Source organism: Balaenoptera physalus (assembly GCF_965194825.1).
Source record: "Balaenoptera physalus genome assembly, chromosome: 12".
Taxonomy (NCBI): domain Eukaryota; kingdom Metazoa; phylum Chordata; class Mammalia; order Artiodactyla; family Balaenopteridae; genus Balaenoptera; species Balaenoptera physalus.
The window spans coordinates 16,032,250-16,057,303 of record NC_138897.1 but is presented as its reverse complement, the minus strand read 5'-3'; the positions used below and the strand labels follow the sequence as shown (position 1 = coordinate 16,057,303).

At 43.9% G+C, this 25,054-nt stretch overlaps 1 protein-coding gene and 1 long non-coding RNA gene across 3 annotated transcripts in view; one reads left to right on the top strand and one right to left on the bottom strand.

Moving 5' to 3' along the window:
• LOC309639997 overlaps positions 1-11,386 on the top strand; it is a 28,521-nt gene extending 17,135 nt beyond the window's left edge. The window contains exon 2 of the long non-coding RNA XR_014251974.1: positions 22-11,386. This is a non-coding gene — a long non-coding RNA (uncharacterized lncRNA). The remainder of the gene's footprint in view (positions 1-21) is intronic.
• CCBE1 (collagen and calcium binding EGF domains 1) overlaps positions 1-25,054 on the bottom strand; it is a 244,194-nt gene that overhangs the window by 110,776 nt on the left and 108,364 nt on the right. The gene's annotated exons all lie outside the window — the stretch shown is intronic.

Here is a 25,054-nt window from a genome sequence, read left to right as displayed (position 1 = left end):
CCAAGGTCAGCCTTCTTCTAGCCGCTCTCACCAAGGTCAGCATTGGAGCCAAGATGCCAAGAGACAGACAGCTGCTTAATTAAGAAATCTTCCTTCCATTTAGAGCTGTCCCTTAAAGAACTTCCCTTTCTCAGTGCAGTTTGGGTCACTACTGCTAAATAATGTCTTGTATTGGTATATGCCCATCTAGAAAGTTTAAAGAATTTAAGGGCTCTTTGGTTAGTGGGAGCTCTAATCACCTTTCCAAACATGAGATTCCAGAATTTCTATGGACAAGTTGCCCACATATATTATTAGTTCTCATACAAAGGCAGAAGTCTGTTCTCAGTGCAAACCTAAAGCACCAGAGATATGAAATTACGAAAACTGAAGACAACAGTTTTTAAAAATTATATATCGATGTTTAAAAATAATACCATATGGATAAAGAAGATGTGGTACATATATAAAATGGAATATTACTCAGCCATAGAAAAGAACTAAACAATGCCATTTGCAGCCACATGGATGGACCTAGAGAATATCATACTAAGTGGAGTAAATCAGAGAAAGACAAATACCATGATATCACTCATCTGTGGAATCTAATTTAAAAATGATGTAAATGAACTTCTTTACAAAACAGAAACAGACTCACAGATTTTGAAAACAAACTTATGGTTACCAAAGGAGAAACGTGGGGAGGAGGGATAAATTAGGAGTTTGGGATTAACATACACACACTACTATATTTCAAATAGCTAATCAACAAGGACCTACTGTATAGCACAGGGAGCTGTACTTAATATTCTGTAATAACCTATATATGGGAAAAGAATCTGAAAAAAATACCATAATGGATCAGGAGAAATGATATTATCCCTTTAGTACAACTGGTAAGAAAGTCATTCTTAATGTTCTTGTGCCCCTCTGAAAAATGAAATACACTAGAAGAGGTAAGCACCATTTTAAAGCATTCCTGTCATATTGCTGGGAAACTAGTAGCCCTCCTAAAATGTGTCTGGCCAAGACAGTCCAAGGCAGGCAGGGCTGGAGCGCTTTAGAGTGGGGAAGCACCACCGACCACAGATGCCTTTCCCCCCTCCTCAGCAGTAATTCCAGCTCCCTCTCCTCCTGGTGCCCCCAGGGCCCCTGTGGAAGTGCCCCAGGGGACTGAACCTCCTCCAAGCGCTGACCTGCCAACGTCCCCCTTCCCTTGGCCACAGTCGGTGTCCCCATCCCTGCTAACCTCTCAAGCCCCACTAGGGAGGAAGACCGATTTCTCCAAGATCCCGCCAAACCCAGGCCACCCAGAAGTGACCTCTTCCCTCTTGCTGAATAGTTCTATAAAATTTTTTAAGGAACAAGCCAGCAAGCATTAACTAGAATTCTCCTCAGAACTTTGGCTTCCTTCAAGGAGTCCTAGATTTTCCTAGTTCAATCCTAAATCTTTCATAGTGCCCTGTACACTAAAAATGACCTGGGAGTAGTTTAAAATGCAGAGTCCATGGCCCTGTCCTTGATGGGGGCGGGGGAAACTAGGACCCTGCATAAGTGACACCCCTACGCCGGATCACACCTGGAGAAATCCTGGTAAAGACTCTAGAAGTCTGTGGCAGGCCTACGCAAACCCTCATTAAACACTACTTAGGGAAAGAGTTTTAAATGAAAGATGCAATGTTAGGTAGTTTTATTTTTCTTTCCTTTCATCCAGAAAGACTTAAAATAAATTTTTCTATAGCTAATATTTTAGGGTAAGAAGGAAAGAGTTTAATTATGCATATATGTTTTTCAGGTAAGTTAGGCAACTTGTCTCAACAGGAAAACACGATGGCAGTTAAGGTTTTTTAAGACAAACTATTACAAGGATTGTTATCTATGAAACCAGTAATGTGAGACTCTGAAATGACAAGTTCTCACAGTTCTGGGACTCTTGGGCTGTATTACATGAATAGCAGCATCTTTCCCACAAAATACAAAAGCTGGAACACAGGTATTCTAGAAGCAGGATTTTTTTTTCCAGTATATAAAAATACTTTCCATAGAAAATATTGAGTACTGGCTAAATTTTGCTGTTTATACTGCATAAAGCACAAAGATTGAAACAATGTATAAAATACCCAGGAGAATAAGGATAATACACAAACGGCTCATTTCAAGGCATAACAGGAACTTTAATATATTTTGTCAGCTACATAGTGAGTACTTTTCCTAACTCCAAGAAACCAGACTTTCTCTGTGCTACCTTTGGTCCTCCTTAAAGCTTAATCAATCCCTTCTAGGTAACTATAAACCAAGGTGTAATAGTTCTAAACATGTTTGTCTGTGAAAACCACATTGCTTCAAGTTGCTTTTTATTAATAAAGAAACTTTAAGGAAATTAACCCCTCCATCATGAAATAAAAACTATCAGCATCTTTCTACACCATTGCTTCTTCCTCACAAACATGGCAAGATTTGACACCACCTTGCAAATCATCTTTTCCAACTAAATGAGACTTTAACTCTTGCATCTCATGCACACCTGACCTTGCAGAAGCTCTGAACGAGAAGAGAAAAAAATCCTTTCTTCCAGGTCCTGTCTTTTTCCATTGGTGTGGCTTAAAGAGCCTTACAGCACAAAACGAGAAGTTAATGACACTGCTCTCAGGGTTCCTTACTAAGGAGATGAGGAGAGAACATGGAAGAGGGGAGGAGACTACCATGATCTGTTTCTGTATCAGAAGAAGGAAATGCACCACACAAATGCCAGTCTGGCTTATGACCACACCAGAGTGAGTCTGGATATTAAAGGGCCCATTTTTCCATTATCCTTTCCAAGGAGAAGCCCCTGGTTTGGCTTGTACTCACTGCACGCTGGTGTCAGAGGACCCTGAGTAGGTTATGCCACATGGAACATCTAACTGAACAACGGGTATGCTAATGAGTCACATTTTCTAAAAGTCTTCATTCCTAATATGTATTCCAGACACGGGGAAAAAAAATCTTTGTAAAGCTTTATGTTAATAGAATCAATGTGCAACGCTAAAAGCTCAAAATTAAATCATGAAAACATGCCTTTTATTACATGAATTCCAAGTGACTCACAGACCTTTAGTTTTCCAGAACAATAGAGAATAAGCCTGGAGGGCACTGGAGAGAGAACAAGAGGTCAAGAGAGGTTCCACGGGCAGAAGATCTTCAGGATCTGAGTAACTTTCTCCTACTTCCTCTTATACTGTCTCTTCCTCTCATACTGTCTCTTCCTCTCTCTCTGTGTATATATCTATTCATATGTGTGCATGATGTGTACCTACATACGTATTTTTAAGTGGCCTCCATTTTTTCCCTTTTTTTTGCCCATCATGAGAATACGTACTCATTGTAAAAAAGTTGCAAATAATCAGAAGCTCATAAAACACCAAAAAGTAAAAACGCACTCCCAATTCCACTTCTCATTCTAGAGTGTGTACTTAACCCCAAATTTTTGTTTTCATGAAAATGGTGACATAATGCATATTTTTCTACTCAACAACATATCTGATATCATTCCACATCAGTACATACAGATTTAACTAATTTTAATATGGCTGTTCAATATTCATTGAATAGATTTATCATAATTTACCCATTCTCTTAGTGGTGGACTTTTGTGTTCTGCTTTTATTGCCATTACAAATAATGATACATAAACATCCCCATATAATACATTCTGGGGAACCTGTGGGAGTATTTTTAGATGTAGAAGTGGAATTTGCTGAGTCATGCACATTTTATATTTTGATAGGCGCTGCCAAATAACCTTTTAAAAAGGCCACAGTAATTTATACTCCCAGGGAAATGTATGAGATTCTCCCATAAGCTTGTCAACACTAGATATCAACTAGATACTGCACATTCATCAATTTCCAGATGAAAGCAGTTTCATGATTTTTATTGGTATTACCTGACCGCTAAAGAAATGTGCATTTTTAGTGTTTATTAGTCATTCCTATTTCTTCAGTGACTTGCCTGCCCTACCTGTAGTAGACTGTTCCACTGGGGACCTACAGTGGATCATACCTCACGTTCACGCTCCTGTGTGATCACCCACTACACCATGTGACTTGCTCTGACCAATGGGATATTAGCAAGCATGATACAAACAGAGGCTTGATAAGTGCTTGCACAGTGAGGCTGTTCCATTTGGAAAGCTCACTCTCAGAACCCTAAGCCACCATGGAAAGGTCCAGCTTCCTTGCAAGAAAGACCTCAGAGAAAGAGAGAGGCCTCGCTGTTCCAGTCAGCCCAGCTGAGGCCCCAGGCACGTTAGTGAGAAGCCATCTAGGACATTCCAGCTCCTGTGGACACCACATGGGGAAAAAAAAACTCAGCTGGGCCCAGTCTCAGACTACAGAATCATGACCTATAATACTCAGTGTTCACTCGGGCCAGTACATTTTGTGTAGTTTGTTCAACAGCAATAGATAACAAAATCCTTGATCCAGTTTTTTCTTTCTTATTGATTTGTAGAAACTTGTTATATTTGAGGAATGTTAATCTTTTGTCCCATTATATATTCTGTAAATGTTTTTCCCAGTCAGCATTTTAAACATGTTAATCTTCTGTATGACAAAAGATTAGTCAAATTTTTTTGTTAATCTTCCAGGTTTTATGTGTATAGAAATTTTAAGTCAATTTATTATCTAAATCAACAGGATCTTGGGTTATCCACAGTGATCTCATTTTATCCAGTCTCTAGGGCTTGCTCTTTTCCTCTGCTGCTAAGACAATGTCTTGAAAGGATTTACTTTACACTCATTGAGGGGAAAAAAGCTGTTATGCTATTGTTATTTTGAACTCCTGCATTATCTGGCTTACACCAATAATTCATTAATTCATGGACATTTCTAGACATATAAAGATATGAATAGCTGTAAGATGCAAAAATAAAGGGTTTTTAATGCACGCCTAAGACATTTTACTGAATAAAATAAAAATTCATGGACTTACCTATTCTATCAACAATTATTAATTAGATGCTTATACGAGTAAGACGCTTTGGAGTAGCCAGATTCACAAAGCATTAGAACATGGGCTCTGGCCATAGTGAGATTATAATCCACTGAGATGTGATAACAAACCACCATAACTTGAGGTTGGAAATGGTCGTGGTCCAAGGAGAGATGAGGCTCCGGAGCGGGGAGGGTGAGAAAGAACCAGGCTCCTGGAGGTGGCGCCATGTGGGCTGAGCCTCTAGAACTGATGGAACTTGGACGTGAAGGCGGTACATGCCGAGTCATCGGGCAGAGGGAATCACACGCACATGGCTCTTGGGTGAGGATGTGTGTCACAGCCATATGTGCACTCTGAACACTGGAAATGTCACTGCGGGCCACAGGTCAAGGGCACACCCAGTGCCAAATGGAGGCGTCTGGACTTAATTAGTAGGGAGTAGCCTAATGAGATCTGGTTTATGAAGATTAACTTGGGAGTAAAATGGGGAATAAAATGGGGAAGGTGGCAGGTAAAGCTGTTAGTAAAATACCGTCAATGTCCAGGGGAGCAGTATTTGGAGTTTGAAATAGGAGCCCTGGGGCTGTGGTTAGAAGAATGAAAAAGGCAAGAGAGGGGGGAGGGATTTCCACAACAGAATGAAAAGGACTTGGTAATCGCTCATTACTTGTGACCTCTGAGATATCTGAAAGGAACAGCAGATAGAAACCTCAGGAGTTTCCGTCTGTGATAAGAAATCACCTGTTTGGTTCAGCCCACAGCTTACATGCCTGCAGGAAACAGGGCAGTTTTGATCCCTGAAAGTTGGCTACAGGAGTCCCTTCATGCTATTCTAAAGTTGTGGCACTAAAATGTTAATTAACTTTGGGGGGGGCGGGGTTATCTATCTATTTTGACACTTGGCCTCTGCAATTTCTTCTTTCCCTCAATTCCCTCAGGAGAAAGTGGGTGAGAGATGTCTAACAGGAAACCTTGGGAAGCAGTACCTGTGCTCAGGAACACCATGAAAATCCAGTCATTTATTTGAGGGCGGCCAGCGTGGATTTGGGCAAAGAATCATGCTTACTTTAAAAGGGGGAGACTATATTGCTCTCACTAGTCTTACACTTCAAGAAACATCTTTGTCCGCAGAGGACTCTAGAAAACTAAGGGACACCTTTTCATTTAAAGCTCTCATTTGAGAGCACACCTCAGGAGGCTTATGCCTCCAATGGTCCAAGGCTTTTCCTGACATTAAACCTAAGTTTTTCCTCCTCATTTGGAGCCCTGTCCTCCTACCAACACCTTCCTGGGAAATGTTTGGGTCCAAAAGGTCAACTAGGTCCACAGGAGAGTGACAGCCACACACAAGGGGAGGTGGTCCATGTGCGGACTTTAAGTCTCCAGATGGGGACAGATGACAGCGCTTCCCACGGGGCTCTGCTGGGGGACATTTGGTTAAGCCAAGGAACGGCCAAGATTTTGCCATCAGCTCTTCTTGTCTGGAGGGAAGAAGACCAATGAATTCATTCATCTGTCCACTTTCACCTCCAGGAAACCTCTTAGGCTGTGTCAAGTGTCTTAACTGGAAGCTAGTCGTTCTCTACATAGAGCTCAGAGAATCATGGGGAAGACTGAGACACGAGTGCCCGGCCAGCCCGCCTCTTGCTGGGGGATGTGCTCTTCACCGTCCTTTTCCCATGTATCCCTCCTTTTCCTTCCTGTCTCTTCATCCTACTGTCCTTGGAAGGACATAGGATGGTTCTGTTTGTATCTCAATTCTCCATCCATTCCCAGCATGAACACCTGGGATTACTGAAACACCACTCACATTCTCTAACCCTAGTGGGTGGCTCCTTTTGCCAAGGGTGTGCTCTAAGCATGAGACACAGAAGGAACTTGGGGTATCGGCCTCAATGCAAAAGATAACAGAAAGAGGCAACCTGGGGGCCTCTGACCAGCAGAAAATCTATGGCTCTGTGCCTGGTAACCAAGATCAGTATAACCCTCAGGCCAAGGAAAGGAGAACCGCTCTGCAGATCAAGTTAGGGATAGGAATCACCCTGAAAGAACAGAGATGGGCCACAACCTGTGTGAGGAAACAGCCTCAAAGCTCAGCGGCTGAAGCTCCCAGGGTCACTACCAGTAGGGCACTGGCTACTCGTCACGTGGGAGAGTTTGCCGTTGTTTTATGGTGGTAGTGTGGCCATGACAGCTACTGGATTACAACCTAGCAAAGGAGAGCATGCTCATCCATGTGAAATAAGTAGCTAACAAGCCCAGGCGATGTGTGATTTGTACTATACGGCAAACGAGAAGAAATTCAAAGGATAGCAAAGTTTGGGGGCACTGGAAAGAGTGAAATTTGAGTGGACAGATGGGTATGGGGACGCTGGAGGGTATTCCAAGCGAAGGGAGCGCCGTGAATGAAGGCACAGAAGCAGGAGGCAAGGGAAACAGTTTGGCACCTGCCCAGAACCAATCACATTTCCACACTGGACCACGAGTGTGAAAATATCCAGGACTTTCAAAACCAAACAGAGAGCTTCAGATTGATTTAAGTTGGCAATGAGAACACCAGGAAGATTTTTTTGAACAGGAAAACTGGAGAGGGTTGAAGAAGTAGAGTCAAGGACCATGACTATACTGTAGGCATGTGGTAATGAGAGGGGGAGAGAAAAGGACGAAACGCCCTGGAGGAAAACAAGACGGGACTTGGACTGGACACGGTGGTGGAGAAAAGCAAGTAGAGGCCAGGCAGAGCTGTCACAGAACTGAAGTGCAGAGCTTACCTTCGAGTCAGTGGCAGAGCTCCCGGCAGGAATTAAAACTGGGAAAGTAAGCTGACTGAGGGGATAAGATGAGCTTGGTTTTCAAGATCTCAACGGAGACTCTCAGCTGAAGTGTACAGAAGCCACAGGAGGGAGAAGATGGACCTCAGAAGGGAGGATGATTTTGAAGAGTCTGATTAGGGCATCATCAGAACAGAGCCCCTTAAATTAGCATGAAAAACAAAAGGTGACATCAGATGACTAACATCTCACAGCTCACTAAAGTACTAATGGGACATGGGTCATACACCAGATAAATATTTCAACACAGGAAATTATTTGCTTCCAGCTGAAGACAATTTTGAAATAGTAAGTGCTGACAATACTTTGGGCCACATTCTCTACATCATCCAAACTGAGAAAGTGATCGCTGGACCTCCAGGGGTCTCCAGAGCCCCGGACGGCACAGGCTGCTTGCGCAGTGCCCAGAAACATGCCAGCAGAGGCAGTGCGCTGGGGCCACCAGGAGGACTGACCCTGGTTAGGTTGCTGCTGCTGTTATATGTATAGCAATCGGAAATGGTCCTGGCTCCTTCAGGGAAGGATAACCCAACCAAAAGACAAGCATTGGGCATCTCAGCCAAGATTTTGAAGACTTTAACACATTGTACTTTTATTCGCCCCACAGATGAAGAAATAGCCATTAAGAGGTTTTAAGTGCTTAACACTAAACTGAAAATGTCTTAGCAGCTGTGCCATCATGACGCCAACTATCTGACGGTCAAATGCTCAGGAGTGCTAGAGAGGACTCGAGCTCATCCAAGGTGGTTGTCTCGTCTTATGAATACGGCAACTAGGGTCCAGACCATACGGCTGGTTAGTGGTTCACCAGGGCTAAGACATTAAGCTTCCTCTTTACGCTCAGCCCATTGTTCTTTCTTTGAGAAGAAAGGTGTCCTTGTTATGAGTACAAGTGGGAGCATTTGCACTGGTGAGAAACTAGAATTACGTGGACACTTTCAGACTGCTATGGTTTCCATTATCCAAATAGAGTGAACTACATCTGTCTTAGTTCAAGCGGCTATAATAAGTTACCACAGACTGGATGGCTTTAACAGCAATTTCTCAATGGTTCTGGAGGCTGGGAAGTCCAAGATGGAGGTACCAGCAGATCCAGTGTCTGGTGAGAGCCCACCTCCTGGCGTGCGGGCAGGTGGCCACCTTCTAGCTGTGCTCGCACATGGTGGGGGGGGGAGGGGAGAGAGAGAGAGAACAAACTCTCCTTTCTTTTTTTTTTTTAATTTATTTATTTATTTGTTTGTTTTTATATTTGGCTGTGTTGGGTCTTCGTTGCTGCGTGCAGTCTTTCTCTAGTTGCGGCGAGCGGGGGCTACTCTTCGCTGCAGTGCGCAGGCTTCTCATTGTGGTGGCTTCTCTTGTTGCAGAGCACGGGCTCTACGTGCAGGGGCTTCTGTAGTTGTGGCTCACGGTCTCAGTAGTTGTGGCTCATGGGCTCTAGAGCGCAGGCTCAGTAGTTGTGGTGCACGGGCTTAGTTGCTCCATGGCATGTGGGATCTTCCCGGACCAGGGCTTGAACCTGTATCCCCTACATTGGCAGGCAGATTCTTAACCACTGAGCCACCAGGGAAGCCCTCTCCTTTCTTCTTATAAAGACATCAATTCCATTCATGAGCTCTATCCTCACAAACTAATAATTACCCAAAGGCCCCACCTCCAAATACTGTCACACTGAAGGCTAGGATTTCAACACATGAATTTTGGGGAGGACCTAAACATTCAGCCCATGACAACATCTAACGGAAACCTTAGGAAGGTGGCTTGGATTTTCTGGTCTATAAAAGGGTAAGGGTAGGGATTGCAGGGTATGGCTAATCACTAAGATGCCTTTCAGATCTGGCAGGGAACAATTATGGAAGGAAAAACCCAGGAAGTCTCCTGATAAACCCCAAATAGGGAAAATCAGCTACTACCGCAGAAAAGGAAATCATGGACTGACAAACGATTTGCAGGAAGTCCTTAAAACTAAGAGTATAACCAAAAGAAAGATACTTTGCACTGCGAGCCTCTTCATTTCACTTGGAAATATAGATCAGACTGTTTTATGGGTGCTTTTAAAATATAAAATAATCCACACTTCGAAATGGCAACATCTGATTAAAATATGGCAGTATTCCAGAAATGTAACATTGGTGAAAATAAAATCTACATTCACTGTGATGAATTAGCTAAGCTACTCTAATTCTTATTCCACCATCTCCAAGCAAATTCCAGCAAAATTACTGAATTAGACACACTGCAGTTAGAAGGAGCAAACATTAATGGGCACCCTATGGAGAGATAGAAAATGGTCCCTAAAAGCAAACTGAATTAAGAGCATGTGATATATGATCTCACTGATTGAGGTTGATTTTAAAAATAAACTCCATCTGCTATGCCTGGGCCCAGGAACATAACCTTTCACTCAGCTGCTTAAGCCCTTGGGAACAGCAAGCACTGAGCTCCCACTTGCCCCACTGCCTCTATCACCGACTGAGTGAATGCCACGGGAGAGATGCCCAAACTCAGACTATCAGACGAACAAGCAAGGTCGGCAGTCAACAGCGCTGCAGAGATACAGGGCCCAGCCAGGCCATTAGCTCGCCCCCAGCCAAGCCCGTGGGCAATAACCGCTTTCATCATCTACAGGTGCTCCCCACATTGGGCGATGATGGCACTCCACAAGCATGGGGTGAAGACCACGCCAGCGTGGCATAAAGAGCCCACACATTTTGCGGAGTCTGTTCCTCACCGTCCTCCCCCTTATATAGATAAGCATACTGAGACTCAAAGAACTCTGCCCAAGGACACAGCTGAGGAAGCTCCCCTGTGCCACGTGGCTGGCTGGCTGCCATGCCCATGTGCCTGCCACCTGGCTTTCTCGGGAGTCCACTGGAATGATAGCACTACTGGAAGGGGTGTTCCCATGAACCCTTAGAAAGCATCCCTTGCGGTCTGATCCTATGGGCTGTACTGACTCCTAGCTCTAGTTTGTCTACACAGCAGCTACCTGGAAGCTATGTGATCATTCAGCCCCTACAGACACCTAGACCAGCAGCACAGTGACAGGTGGTCTCTTGGTGGGTGGCAGGCTTCCTCTAATTTAGGAGTTGGCAAACTATGAGCCATTGGCCAAATGCAGCCCACCATCTGTTTTTGTAAATAAAGTTTTATTGGAACACAGCTACATTCACTTGTTTACATACTGCCTGTGGCTAATTACAAGCTACAACGGCAGAACTGAGTAGTTGTGACCGTGACCATTTGGCCTGAAAAGCCTAAAATACTATCTGGTCCTTCACGGAAAAGGTTTCCTGACCCCTAATTAATGGCCTAGCTCCTCAGAAGGACCCTCACCCAAAATACAGCTGACCCTTGAACAGCTTGGGTCTGAACTGTGCGGCTCCACTCACAGGCAGATGTTTTCAATAAATACTACAGTATTCTAACGAGAACCTACGGTATAGCACAGGGAACTCTACTCAATGCTCTGCAATGACCTAAATGGGAAGGAAATCCAAAAAAGAGGAGATATATGTATACAATATAGCTGATTCACTTTGCTGTACAGTAGAAACTAACAACATTGTAAAGCAACTATACTCCAATAAAAATTTTAAAAAATATGACAGTGTTACAGGATTGCTGATTGGTTGAAGGTGAGGATGTGGAACTGCAGATACGGAGGGCCGACTTGAGCATCCCTGGATTTTAGAACCAATCCTCTGGGGATAACCAAGGGGTGACTGTACTTCACAAACTTCAAAGTACCAACTTCTAGAGCAGGCTGCCTTCCCTGGTGAATATTTTCCTTCATTAAGTAGATTGGACTAGAAAGTCCTTATAATTAGAAAGCCCCGACCTCAGATGAGTTACGCTTGCTCAGGCCCCACGACGCTAGAAAATCAGCAGCTGAAAAATCCTGTAAGCTCAAGAATCCTGCTCCCGAACAGCAGTCTCCAGAGGTGTTTTGGGAAACACTTCCTACTGAAGAGAAACAGAAAAATAAAGACTAAAACAAAACAAAATTATGTTTTAAAACTTGTCCTTATCATCTGTTTATAAGAGACTAGTCCTTTAAAAAAAACTTTACCTTGCCAGCATTTCAGGACTTTTTTAACTGAAGTGGGATAGTTTTTGGACAAGCCAATGAGAATCTGAAGTTATAAAGATCTAGTTCAGATCATGATTCTGCCACTTATTGCCTCTACAATCCTTGGGCAAGTTACTTAACCTTCCAGATCCTCAGTTTCTTCACCTGGATCGTGGGGATATGTATCAGTTATCTATTGCTGTGTAACAAATCACCCCAAAACTCAGTGGCTGAAAACCACCATTACTTATTTGATCATTATTCTCCATTTGAGCTGGGCAATTCTTGCCTTGGCTCACTCACGGCTCTGGTCATCTGGGCAGCTGGTCTAGGGCTGGAGGGTGTAAGATGTACTCATTCACACGGCTGGTGCCTGGATGCTGGCTGTCATCTGGGCCTCTCTCTCCATGAGCCTCTCATCATTTAGTTGTCTAGACTGGGCTTCCTTCACGGGGGCAGGAACATTCCAAGAGGGTGAAGGCAGAAGCTGTCAGGCCTCTTGTGGTCTAGGCATGTCAGCACTTGTGTCACATTCTACTGGCCAGAGGAAGCCATGAGGGCGGGGAAATGGACTCCAGCTCTTGATGGAAAGAGCTGCAAAATCCTGTGGCCATGTTTTCCCCAGCGTATTTATGCTTTTGTGTTTATTGTGATCACTGAGGTAACACGTGTAAAATGTTTCACCAGCGGGTCAGTTCATGGACTATCTGGGATGTAGAGAATGAACTTTTCTAACTCTTCATCCAGTTTTTGGCAAGATTATATGTCTTAACAAAGACATTCCTCCTGTTGATGTGCATCTTGATTCTGGTGGTGTCTGGAAGCAATCCGCCAGCTCCTTCTCTTCAGCTATCCTAAGTATCCATTTGTTCACTTAATAATTCGAAAGAAGTGTACGTCAGAGTTGGCAATAGTTCCAACGCCGTTTTTCTAACAGGTATGCAAAGATTACTCTTGGAAGTTGTCTAAATCAAAAAGGAAAATACTTGATCAAATTAATTTTGTATCACAATTAAATGCTAAGTGGCAGCCTATGGAAAACGTGTTGGAGTATTTTCACTTGCCTTTTTTTTTTTTTTTTTTGCCTTTTTAATAAAAGAACCATGTAATCAATCATTTTGGGAAAAAGAAATGCTGTTTATCTATGTCCTTGAAATGCATGTTCAGACTTGGCTACGGGTACAGTTTTCCCGCTTGAATTGAAGCTGGTCTTCCTCTGATCATATAATTGTCCTATGTGTCCAGCCACACAAAGATAAAATAGTAACACTGGGGAGATAGGATGGAGATGGAGAAAACAGTCTCTACTAATTACACAGCTACACTCATACAGCCTGTTGGGGGAGATCTGCGTGTGCCGGGAGACATCCCCACTAGCTAAAGCTGGTTGCAGTGGGTGTAGCATCAGAAGGGTGACCATCCTAATCCTGGCATCAGTAAAAGACAGCAAAGTCCCAGCCAAATTAATGAGACAATTTTTTAACGGTCCCTGTTCTACTCATCTGGAGCCAAACAAACTGGGGGAGAGTCTCTGCTTATTTAATCACAGTCATTACTTTGAGAAGGGGCAAAGGTACACTACAGCTCAGCCGATGCAACTCAACCCCATCTGAGCACAGGCACACGTAACATCACAGACCTCAGGGGCATGGGGGACCCTCTCACTTGACAGATGAGGAAACTGAGGCCCCAAGAGATGCTTACAGTCACACTCAACCAGAGAGACTGTAACACAAGCCAGGCATATGTAAGGCAGATGCAGCGACAGCCCCGCCTTAGAAGTGGGCACAGAGTTACAGCTGCTGAGAGATGCCAACAGTGCCTTGTCAGCAGCATCAGGAACTCAAGCCACTAAAATCCTTCCTGCTCCAGTGGCGAAGGAAAGGGGAGAAGGTTTGGGGCGGAATCCAGACCAGCCCCAGATACCATTTTTATTTGGGAAAAGCATACTTTTTAGGTGAGCAGATACTGCCTCGTAGGCTGTCTTCTGCTGCTGAGCCCCAAACTCTGACAAGTGATACTGAAATGCCACCACTGTTTTCAGTAACCTTGGTCAGCCACAGACTCCAACACTGCAGGCCCTGTCACCACTGTGGTGACTTGGAGGCCCAAGGAGCAGTCCTGGAAGTGTAAATAAAACCTATCTGTGGTATCGTAAAGCATGGCCCATGATGGAGAAGCTTTCCGTGCCCTTCCAGATGTCGGATAAGCTACTGCTGTGGACAACAGGCATCTAGGAGAAAATTTTGGTTACTGATCAATGTTCAGTGAAATGGGAGTGTACCTTCCAGATCGGAAGCTTGACCTGGAGTAAAGGAATTAGGGAGGGGAGCTGGCCCATCATTTTCTGTCTCTTATGTCCGATTTTTAAAACCTAAGTACAGTTCATCACATTCAATTATTCCACTGTGTGTTGACTTTGTTACACAGTCTGTTTTAAATGATCGTCTGGCTTAAAAACAGAATATCCATCTCAGACAAAGCATTTCTTGACTTCACTGTGGGCCAGAGGTCCTTTGAGCAACCAAAACAGCTATTTGTTATTGACAGTGTTTATGTCATTCTCACTTTCCTTTGGGTCACTGGTCCAAGAGGCAAGGAGGCCAGAGGACTTCTGATAAGAGATGAGCTCCATGAAGAATGAGAGGCCGAAATGGCCAACTCTTGAGGACTCAACAGTTAGACCTGCCAGATATCCACGAGCTACTAGGATCTCTTCTTTCCCTATTACATCAGAGATTTTATGTGACAAGGTGATGAGAAGGTGTCCCACGGTGCAGCACGGGTGACCAGTCTCGTCCATGCTAGATAGGACAGTCTGTGGAGGCAGATGATGGGGAAAGATTCCTGGGGGTTCAGGGTGTGGCCCAGTCACTATGTGGAAATGTCTTCAAGAAAGAATTCAAATTCCAGTTCTCTGCCAGTAACCAGCATGGGCCTTCATTAATCCAGGCATTGGTTTAAAGGCATTCATATAATAAGACGGTTGGAGGACACAATTTCTTGGATTCCTCTGGCTCAGACCTTCGTTTTATTCTCTCCCCACCAACTTAACAAACAGGCGTGTGTGCTCTTCATATTTTAACGTATACATGTGGCCAGTTTTACCCGTTCTGCTCTAACAATGGGACATTTAGTAACAAATCGTTTCAAAATTCGAAACTTTTTTTCTTTTTAAAAAATCTTTCAACAGGAAGATCTGTTGATTACCCTGCACTCAAAGGTAAAAGACTAAAAGTTTAAAAGAACAAATGGATCCTTGGCTCTTGGGAGAGTGAGCTGAATGTGATGACAAGTTTTAACAGGTATGTTACAGTCACTTACAGCTGCACAAGGACCCCCACAACCTACACCCTCACCCCTAGTGGTCTCTCCTGTTACGTTTGCCAAAAGGTGATATTAAGTTTCTACTCCAGAAGCCCAGGTCCAATGTCATAATTCAAGGGTCTGGTTCTTGTGCCAGCTCTCTGGCACAACTTCTCTTCGATTTCAGAAAGAGTAGAAAGGACAGCAATCAAAGCAGACCACGTAGTTGCTTTAGAAACAGCTACAGAGCTAACTTACAGTGGAAATCTTCGGTTCCATTCAGAATGTGTAGAAGTTGGAAAAAAAAAAAATGTTGCTGTATCATGTGTGAATGCCACTGACCTAGAGTCATTCCTTATATTGTGTGAAGGGAAGTCAGTGTACGGTCGCAGCTTGGACATCCTGAAAAAACAGACCAACTCCATCCGTTATAAATGAAGTCCCGTCTTGGCAGGAAAACCAGAGCTCAGGAGCTTGGGGGTATTGCAGACAGTGCCAGAGGGAAGCTTTGCTGCCTGCAGCCTGGCTCATGAAAGGCACTTGCTAGGCATCTCAGGTTATTCAGAATCTCATCATTTCCAGGGTTCACTCAGAACCCCGGTCTGCAGGCCTTAGCTCTGCAAGCTTCCAGGTGAGCTACACCTGCCCCAGGACCTCCACCCCTCTTACCTCTGACACCTGGTCTCCTGTCTGATTCCTGCCTTGAATGATGTCTCAGCTGACCTAGCTGCCATGGCCTTGGGCTGGGCTCTCTTGGGAAACACGTGAAATACAGACAAGGCATCTTGTCCTCAGAGCACACCCGAGATCTCAACGGAGACAAATCCCAGCTATGGACAAGTCCCTGGGGTGTTCAGGCCCAGCTGTGTTCTGACTTCCAGGAGCGATTAAAGCGGGGTCCGTGATGGAGCCTAGAGCACGAGGAGACCTCGGATCATCGGGACAGGAGAAAGTGACCTGCAGTAACGCTGGCCTCTCCAGCCTCCTTTCCTGGAGATGATTAATGGAAGCTCTGGGAGTGACCTTCATCAGATATGCTGTAATTACTTACTGAATATGACCCAGCTGCAGAAGACAAACAAAGGTTTATGCAACATTAAAGGCAGAGGCCCTGTGGCGTGAACAAGTAGATGGCCTGGCAATGACCTTGTGTGTCAGAATTTAATTACACTTCTGCTCAGAGAACTAGTCATTTTTAGGATGCTCCAATCAGTTCTGAAACTAGTAATTATTTGGAGAATTAATGTATCATCATAGCTTGTAACTTCTCCAAGTCACACTGGGATTTTGGGGTTTTTTTTGTTTGTTTCCCTTAAGTGGTAGTATCCAAGGAAACAGGTACTCCACGCTTAAGTCCATTTTACAAAAAAGCTTACGTTTAAAACAAAGATGAAATGGTCTGCAATGTTTATGGGGCTCTTTATCCATTTGCAGATTCTTGCCTTCATGCTGCATCGGCTCAACTAAGATGGGACTGCACTTCTCAGCATTCCCAGCTCCCCATGCGTGCCCGGCCCCAGAGCCGATGAGCGCACGATCCGGAACGGGAGGCGCAGCAGCTGCCCTGCTTTGCCTGCGCTCAAGGCTGCTGCTGAACCAAGGGCCGCCAGAGCTCCCGGGGCAGCCGCTGGGCCCCGCTTCTTCCCTCTCCCATGGCGCCGCACACACGCCAGCCTGGGATGCAGAGGCGTTGAAGGATGGGCTCCAGGGGCACAGAGCCTTGAGAGGCCCTGGATCCACGGAGCGAGGCCTCTGCTGGGGTAAGTGAGCCGAGGTTAAGGGACGCTTGGAAGCTAGGTCCCCTGGGCCTCAATCTAGTCACCGAGTCCTTGCTGAATGCCTACGGGGTGCACAGAATTCTTATGTACCAAGGACATGAAAGATGATGAGAACCCGGTTCCTCCCAACAAAGGAGTTTAAAATTTCGGGGTAAGACACGCGCACCAGTTCCCCCCAAAGGTACAAGGTTGTTCGAGATCGTAACCCCCAAGTCGGCGGTACCGCAGGGTTTAGAGAAGAAATGGCACTGTCTGCGGAGCCTGTGGCAGAGAACAGGACTAAGGGCGGATTCGAGCAAGAGACGAGGAGGGAGTGAGGGTCCTGCTCTGGAGAGAAGAACCCGTACTGGCTGAAGTGGAGACTTCCAGAAGGCTGGGTAAGCACAGGTGCGCAAACGAATCAATCAATTGAAAGAAAGATAAGGGGGAACAAAAGAGGGGAACACAGGTTGTCAACAGATTTTGTTCTTTTTGTTTGTTTTTTTTTTAAACAGCACAGATTAAGAGCCTGTTAAATTCTGGAACACACTGTCAGGTTTTCAAACTTTCTTCTCCCCCAAGAAAGTCAAATACAAAATCCAACCTAATGAGTAAAACGGTCTACGGCAGAGCTTTTCAGGCCGCTACTTTGGGACTCTTGTCCAGAGCCCTTGTCCCCAGTCAGTCACCCTCACCTAGGACCCGTGAGTCATGACCTCTGACCTCTGCTCCGAAGGCATAGCTTTTTCACAGCCTTCTTTATTTTAACAGGCCACTTGCCTCTCGTGACCATTTAGATAGGAAATTTCCAGGGGGAGAGGTGAGGTCACTTTAATATTGAACAGGTTTGCTTAAGGCTCATATGTATCATTTACTAGTAACCTAATTATACTCATCTTTAGAAATGCTGTGAAATTTAAGCAGAGACATAAAAAAGTAACCGAAGAGGACAGAAGTACTATGTCACTAAACAGCTTTAAACATATATATACACACACACAGCCAGTTAAATCCTTAGTACAGGCTCTACACACGTGTTTGGAAAGAGCCCCAATAACAGAGTAAATAGGAAAAAAGTGCTGCACTGTCCTGAGAAAGGAGAACTGTTCTGCTCTGCTGTATGTTGCCAAGAATCCTGTTTGCTGATGCTGCTAATCTTATCTGAACATATTAATAAAATCCCTCCATTCCCTTATTAAGAAATATCATCACTGACAGAGTGGTTGGTTAACATTTCCTTCTTAAGAAATATCACGCCCTCCGCCTTTTTTCCCAAGAAAAAAATAATGGCTGCTTCCTGGAATGTCTAGCTACCAAAAAAAGCTGTAAAGCCTCATAAGACATTGAGAATAAAGATGAAAGTCAGGGTGAAACGAGCAATTAAGATAAAAAGAAAAAAAATCCACTTAGTTTAAGACAAGTTTCCTAAGGCTACCACGTTCACCCCCACAAATCATTTTGCAGATTATTTCCTTTCCATTTGTCAAGTGAAGAGGCTAGAGGAATTGGTCATTTCCAAGGTGTCTCCGTCTGGCTTTATTGAAAAATACTGGGCACTCTTTCAATTCACTACCTTATTTCATGACACATTTCTTGCTTGTGTGAACCATGGAGAACACCAAGTCTTCAGTTAGCTAACGGGGAAACACACACGAGGAGGTGGTGGAGAAGCAACGGGTTGACTGCCATCATGTTTTGTTCCCGACTCCACCCTAAAGACCATCCCCAGCTGCCACCAAGTGGATTCCATGATAATGTATCGATTCTACTGATGAGGTGGATCAGCGCCTCTACTGGTAACTAATGTCCCTTCAGTGTGTCCATTCTCAGGGCTGATGCCCTAATGCTCTGCCTAGAACTGTCTGAGACTGTAGCCAACACTTGCCAACAATGTGATTTTGCTCAACAACAACAAGTAAACAGTGTGCTGCTTCTGACAGGGATAAAAGTCAGTGTCAATAATGTGCAGATGTAAAGCAGACCCAATTCACTCCAGGTTTTATCAATGGACTCATATTTCATGCACCAACCAGAGCATTGATCTAAGACAACCCTTTCCCAATGTTATTTTTAAACTGTACAATTTTAAAAAATTGTTAACTTGTTTTGAACTTTAAATTCGTCCACTTACTCATAAGGGCTTTTTAAAAATTGCTGCTACGGCTATTATTTTTCTAACTTTTGAAACCTGAACTCACAAAGAAAGAACCACAGTGAGGGAAATCCCTCTGGGGCAAAAGTGGGTCCCTGCAGGGGTCCTTCCAGCACTTCCCAAACCTGAACGAATCCTCCTGTCTCAGCTCAGACAGGCTGCATGGCTTAAACAACAGAAAGTTATTTTCTCTTAGTTCTGGAGACTGAAAGTCCAAGGTCAAGGTGCCAGCAGGGGCTCATGTCTGGTGAGAACTCTGAGTTGCAGACAGCCTCCTTCTCTCTGTTCTCACATGGCCTTTCCTCAGGGCCTGTGCACACAGAGCGCGAGAGAGAGTGATACAGAGAGTGAGAGAGTGATACAGAGAGTGAGAGAGTGATACAGAGAGTGAGAGAGCAATAGAAAGGGCAAGTGAGTGAGATAGCGAGAGGGAGAGAGCGAGAGAGCGGCTCTTGTCTCTTCTTTTAAGTAAGGACACTAATCTCATTGGATCAGGGCTCCACCCATATGACCTCATTTAAACTTAATCACCTCCATCAAGGCCCTTTATCCAAATACAGTCACAGTGAAGGCTGGGGCTTCAAAATATGAAGAGACACTGAACGGTCAAGTGTAATAACTTCTGCATTCTGGTTGGGGGGAGGGAGCTTCCCGGGAGAGCCTGAGAGAGGAATTAAGTGGGAAGCTGTGTGCTACTGACCATCACTGCCATCCAGCGCCCCTCACAAGGAAGAGGAACAGTGGAGTGTGCTGGGGGACACGAGCCCACACAAAGGAGGGACAAAACGGTGAGTGAGGCCAAGCAGAGCCACCCTCGGAAACAGAGGCTATGTGTTTGGTAGGGAGGGGCTTTGAAAGCCAGGCCTCTGAGCCAGAGCTGAAAATAGTTAGCAGCGGGGTTTTGATCAGGGGAGTACAATGATGTTTAAGGGAGGTGTGTCCAGCTGTACCATTCCTGGCTTCTGCATGGCTTTGCATGTATTCTTTTGGATTTGACTTAAGCCCCAAACAGCTGTGAGCAAGAGTCTAGGGCAGGATCCCCGAGATCACAGCCAGGGGAGAAGAGTCCAGGGCAGTGACCTCCCAGAAAATGAAAGGGAACCTGCCCTCAGGGAGATGCTGGGGGGGCCAGGACCTCCCAGGGGGCCGGGGCAGCTCATCAATGCAATATTAAAAGTGCTCTGTGTGTGAGGTTTCCAGAAAGGACAAAGGGCAGAACTGCTGCTGGGCAAAGGAATCAGAGTAGAATCCCAGCAACCTGGCTCCAAGAGAGCCGGAGGCCCCCCTCCACTGCCCACCAACCAGGATGAAAATCTCGAGACATCAGAGCCTCTGTCATTCACGTGGTCCTTGAGCAGTGCCCTGGGCCCAGATCCCACAAAGCTGGTCCTGCAGCTGGGAGGCCATATTGCTTCAATTTCATGCTCCATCAGAGGAGTAAGTTGACTGCTGAGTTGGAATATATGAGCCTAAGCCAGAAAATCACCCCACCACTTCTGATTATAGTAACTGTCAACCCCCCAAAGTGGAACGTGCTTCTTTTTTCTTTTTTTGGTCCGCAATGGAGCAAGCCAGGATTAACTTGTTTCCTTTTAGAGGTCGGCTTGCTCAAGGGCATCAGGAAAGGCTGAAGCATTTGGCACAAAATTGTGTATTGCTTTGCATTATCACATGACTTTTCCTTATGTGCTTCTTTTTGCTCTTCTTAAAAAAAAAAAAATAGATTTTAAGTTCTTTGATGACAGTGTTGTTTTTTTTTATACCTACCCATATAGTAGGTTCCACTAAAATAAACGAATAGATGAATGAAACAAAATGGACAATCAGTAGAAACCCCTGAGTCTTATAACAAGGTTGATTTAACCTAATATATTTTCTCTCTGATACACATAGAAGAGTGATTCTCAAAGTATGGTCCAGACCTGGGACTTTATTAGAAATGCAAATTCTCAGGTCCCACCCCAGACCTACTTCATCAAAATCTGGGAGTGGGGCCCAGCTATCTGAGCCAGTTGTAAATGTTGTCTGGACCCTGGCCAGAGCTATCTTTAGACTCCTAGAGTCTAGGCTAGTCTAGACTTTAGCCACTGGAGAAACCCAGTGACACCGTACATCCTTTTCAGAATGACCTAAGAATGACACCAAAATGGGTCTTTGCAGTGGTTGTTTTGGCAGAGGTGGTATCTGGGGGAAAACAAAAATGAACAAAACATATTACTTGGCATCACCCTGGCATTCATCAGCACTTTCATAGTTACTGAGCATGAAAAGAAAGAAACCATAAAGCAAGCCCATAACAGTGAGTGAATGTGAGTTTAAAAAAGTGTCTTAGGGCATCAGATCAGCTTTGCTATTGAGTTTAATCTAGCCGAGGCAGTATTATTGTAGCTGTCACCAATTTTATGTTTTTTCCCTTACCCTGGTGAAGCTGGAACCAATTGTTGTTATAGGGAGACTAAATAAAAGAGGTCCCGGATTTCCTGTTATTACAGGTCGATTTTCTGAGATGCTAGAATAATATCATATGTGTGTTTGGGTTTTTTGGGGTACAATAATTAAACCCACGTGAAATGGCACTGCACAGACTTTGCCACAGATTGTTTTGACAATGTTTCCAAGTGAATTACTTCAAGCAAGAAAAATGACCATATAACAGCTTCCCTCCCACTTCACATCCTCTGTCACGATTTTATATCACACTGATGATTTTGGAAAAAAAATATCTGCTTTATGAGACGTGTCAAAATATGTAAATCAGTCAAAATAATTATATTGCTGGGGCAAGCTTGGTTGGATTAACTTCATTTACTTTCAAACTTCAGCAAATAGAGACAAGCAGGGTGACCCAGAGGTCTCAGGACAGCCCTCAGATGGCAGGAAGCTAAAGTTGAAACCCAGGACAGTTTAAGAGAATGAACTCTGACCCGTGAACATTCGTGCTTCATTCATGATGCGACGTCTTAAAGACACTGAAGACGACAGAGATGCATGTGGCCCTGAGATGGTTAATGTTATGTGTCAACTTGGCCAGACCATGGTGAGCAGCTGTTTGGTCAAACACTAGTCTAGACGTAGCTGGAAAGTTATGTTTTAGATGTGCTTAACATTTACATCAGTAGACTTTGTGTAAAAGAGATCACCCTTCCTAATGTGGGCAGGCCTCATGCAGTCATTCGAAGACCTTAAGAGTAAAGAGGGAGGTTTCCTGAGGGGTCCTGCCTCCAGAAGGTAAAACCCAGAAAGGCTGCCTGAGTTTCCAGCCTTCAGACTCAAGACTGCACCACCAGCTCTTGCCCGAAGCTCCTGCCTGCTGTCCCAGCCTTTCCAGCCTCTACAATGGCATGAGTCGATTACTTATACATCTGTCCCCCTCTAGACATAGATTCTACTGGTTCCGTTTATCTGGGAAACTCTAATACAGCCCCCAAACCTTAACTTTGGACCCATACACTCCATAAAATTTATGGTACTCTTTAGTTCTCTGTTTAGTTGACATAATTTGGTCAAAACTGCAGAGAAAGAAAAAAAAAAAAGAATCAAGAAACTTCTTGGGACTTCCCTGGTGGCACAGTGGTTAAGAATCCGCCTGCCCATGGAGGTTAAACAATACACCGCTTAATAACCAAGAGATCACTGAAGAAATCAAAGAGGAAATCAAAAAATACCTAGAAACAAATGACAATGAAAACACGATGACGCAAAAACCTATGGGATGCAGCAAAAGCAGTTATAAGAAGCAACTTTATAGCAATACAATCCTACCTCAAGAAACATCTCAAATAAACAACCTAACCTTACATCTAAAGCAATTAGAGAAAGAAGAATAAAAAAACTCCAAAGTTAGCAGAAAGAAAGAAATCATAAAGATCAGATCAGAAATAAATGAAAAAGAAATGAAGGAAACAATAGCAAAGATCAATAAAACTAAAAGCTGGTTCTTTGAGAAGATAAGCAAAATTGATATGAATGGATAAAGAAAACATAGCACATATATACAATGGAATATTACTCAGCCATAAAAAGAAACGAAATTGAGTTATTTGTAGTGAGGTGGATGGACCTAGAGTCTGTCATACAGAGTGAAGTAAGTCAGAAAGAGAAAAACAAATACCATATGCTAACACATATATATGGAATCTAAAAAAAAAAAAATGTTCTGAAGAACCTAGGGGCAGGACAGGAATAAAGATGCAGACCTACTAGAGAATGGACTTTAGGATACGGGGAGGGGTAAGGGTAAGCTGGGACGAAGTGAGAGAGTGGCATGGACATATATACACTACCAAATGTAAAATAGATAGCTAGTGGGAAGCAGCCGCATAGCACAGGGAGATCAGCTCAGTGCTTTGTGACCACCTAGAGGGGTGGGATATGGAGGGTGGGAGGGAGATGCAAGAGGGAGGAGATATGGGGATATGTGTATATGTATAGCTGATTCACTCTGTTATAAAGCAGACACTAACGCACCATTGTAAAGCAATTATACTCCAATAAAGATGTTAAAAATAAACAAATAAAACCAGTTGGTAATCCAAAAAAAAAAAAAAAGAATCCGTCTGCCAATGCAGGGGACACGGGTTTGAGCCCTGGCCCAGGAGGATCCCACATGCTGCAGAGCAACTAAGCCTGTGAGCCACAACTACTGAGCCCACATGCCACAACTGCTGAAGCCTACGTGCCTAGAGCCCGTGTTCCGCAACGAGAGAAGCCACCGCAATGAGAAGCCCACGCACCGCAAGGAAGAGTAGCCCCCACATGCCACAACCAGAGAAAGCCCGCACGCAGCAACAAAGACCGAACACAGCCATACATACATACATACATAAATAAAAAAAGAAACTTCCTAGAGTTATTATAAATCCAAGTGCCACAACTTCCCAGGTAGAAAATGAAGTTATTGATGTATTATGGTTCCTACAAATTAGAGTAACTGCCGTAAAAATCTGAAATTCTATAGAACTTCATTTATACTCCCATTAACTGTGTAATGTAATTCCTTTATTTTCATTCCTCAATTTGTTGTGAGCATCCTGAGGACAAGGACTGTCTGCATCTTTAAGTCTTCACACAATGGGCGTTAAATATATTTTTTTGCTAAACAAATGGTCAAAATCTTCAGGTTAAATACCATTCTAATGCTCTTCTGCTCCTTCACAGCTCCCCCCTTCATGGTGGGACATACTTTATCTGTACTAGGCCAACTGGAACAGCAGCTGGCATTAAAAAGACCACACAAGTGCCAGTAACTCCTGAATTACCTCAGAGTTGAGTCATCGCTGGTTCACACAATTGCTGCCCATGTGATCTAATTACAGTAACATTACATGGCATTTTCTGAGAATCTAGATTAGACCACAGTGTTTTTGAGGCTGACTCCAGATGTGATACTTTCAAATAATTTATAGTATGGTGATTTGGCCAGATTCTCTTTAACACTTCTAGAACTTGAGTTGAAATAGACTGATGACCTAAAATTGAAGCTCATAGTCATACGATAAAATATTTCCTTAATAAGTCACTTACAAGGCAATGAATTGCTAATGCTGTGCCTTACAGAAAGAGGATTTAGGTTTAAAACACTGTAACAGGAATTCTACTGCCCAAAAAAGGCTTGTTAAAAATTCAGTCAAAACCATGCACAAATTTCACCAACTTCCTTGCTCAGTGTTTCAGTTTAGCTCTACACATAGATTCCAAGAAAATGCACCTTTAAACTTCTATGCTCTATTTTTTTATTTTTTTGTTCCTAACATTTTATTTTTAACATCTTTATTGGAGTATAATTGCTTTACAATGCTGCGTTCGTTTCTGCTGTATAAGAAAGTGAATCAGCTATATGCATATACATATCCCCATATCCCCTCCCTCTTGCGCCTCCCTCCCACCCTCACTATCCCACCCCTCTAGGTGATCACAAAGCACTGAGCTGATCTCCCTGTGCTATGCGGCTGCTTCCCACTAGCTATCTATTTTACATTTCACAGTG